The sequence below is a fragment of the Homarus americanus genome, unplaced genomic scaffold, assembly GCF_018991925.1.
Source record: "Homarus americanus isolate GMGI-L3 unplaced genomic scaffold, GMGI_Hamer_2.0 scaffold45562, whole genome shotgun sequence".
In the NCBI taxonomy this organism is placed as follows: domain Eukaryota; kingdom Metazoa; phylum Arthropoda; class Malacostraca; order Decapoda; family Nephropidae; genus Homarus; species Homarus americanus.
Window position 1 is genome coordinate 4,553,372 of NW_024744839.1, and position 2,200 is coordinate 4,555,571.

A 2,200-nucleotide genomic window follows, 5' to 3' on the forward strand; every position below is an offset into this window, starting at 1 on the left:
TATATATATATATATATATATATAATAAAAACAAATAAAAATACAAATAAAATAAAATACAGGAATAATTTCAACAATGACAAAAAATATTGTTCAAAATTATTCGCTTCGGTTAATCATTTTTTTAATAGTGAATCATGAAAAAAATAAAATATTCTATCTACCAGAATATGCAGGCAATAAAATTCTCTGGCATTTAAAACTACAAAATTCCCAGAATATAAAAAGTATTACAAAAATACGTTACGTCAATTTTCTATGCATATGAGCTTAAATTTGATATTCATGAACATTCAGCCACTAAGACGACCTTAATTTGAGAGGGCAGTGAGACATATGGCTTTAGGAGTAATATTAAGGCAGTCGTCAATTAGATAGACAACACTGAACTGATTTAGATACTTTAGGAAACATTTGACGTACTGCTAGTGACGCACACGGAGGCCAATCAAATACAAGACTGAATAACTACATAAATAAATGAATATATTAATAAATGAATATATACAAACAAATAAGCGTACATAAACAAGTAAGTGTACATAAACAAGTAAGTGTACATAAACAAGTAAGTGTACATAAACAAGTAAGTGTACATAAACAAATAAGTGTACATAAACAAGTAAGTGTACATAAACAAATAAGTGTACATAAACAAATAAGTGTACATAAACAAATAAGCGTACATAAACAAGTAAGTGTACATAAACAAGTAAGTGTACATAAACAAGTAAGTGCACATAAACAAGTAAGTGTACATAAACAAGTAAGTGTATATAAACAAGTAAGTGTACATAAACAAGTAAGTGTATATAAACAAATAAGCGTATATAAACAAATAAGCGTATATAAACAAGTAAGTGTACATAAACAAATAAGCGTATATAAACAAGTAAGTGTACATAAACAAATAAGTGTACATAAACAAGTAAGCGTACATAAACAAATATTCGTACATAAACAAGTAAGTGTACAAACATCCAACGACAAGAATCAGGTCAAAGGTCACCGTGTTCCAGACCACATCATAAGGTATCGTTATGGGTGTCTCACTCAGGTGTATTTCAGAACTATATTCAGAACTACATGAGTCAACACTAAGAGGGGTGAGATGTGTGTGTGTGTGTGTATGTGTGTGTGTGTGTATGTGTGTGTGTGTGTGTGTGTGTGTGTGTGTGTGTGTGTGCGTCAGGTGTGTGTGTGTGTGTGTCAGGTACAGGTTTAATATAAGTTCAATGTCACACTTAAGTGGGTACAAACCAGTCTGTCAGTCACACTTAAGTGGTACAACCTGCCTTATCAGTCACACTTAAGTGTACAACTCCAGTCTGTCAGTCACACTTAAGCAGTACAACCTGGTCTGTCAGTCACACTTAAGTGGTACAACCCAGTCTGTCAGTCACACTTAAGTGGTACAACCCAGTCTGTCAGTCACACTTAAGTGGTACAACCCAGTCTGTCAGTCACACTTAAGTGGTACTGTATTTATCAGCGTTTATCTCCTTATTTAACCCCTTGAGTACGATGACAACCCTTCAGTCCAAAAATAATTTCACCCCTCGATATGGGGTTAAATCACAGTACTGAAGGGGTTAAATCACAGTACTGAAGGGGTTAAATCACAGTACTGAAGGGGTTAAATCACAGTACTGAAGGGGTTAAATCACAGTACTGAAGGGGTTAAATCACAGTACTGAAGGGGTTAAATCACAGTACTGAAGGGGTTAAATCACAGTACTGAAGGGGTTAAATCACAGTACTGAAGGTTAAATCACAGTACTGAAGGGCTTAAATCACAGTACTGAAGGGGTTAAATCACAGTACTGAAGGGGTTAAATCACAGTACTGAAGGGGTTAAATCACAGTACTGAAGGGCTTAAATCACAGTACTGAAGGGGTTAAATCACAGTACTGAAGGGGTTAACCACAGTACTGAAGGGGTTAAATCATAGTACCCGAAAGGGCTAACTACAGTACTGAAGGGGGTTAAATCAGTACTGAAGGGGTTAAATCACAGTACTGAAAGAAGTTAAAATCACAGTACTGAAGGGTTAAATCACAGTACTGAAAAGGGCGCTAAAATCACAGTACTGAAGGGGTTAAATCACAGTACTGGCGTTAAATCACAGTACTGAAGGGCAATCACAGTACTGAAGGGTTAAATCACAGTACTGAAGGGGCTAAATCACAGTACTGAAGG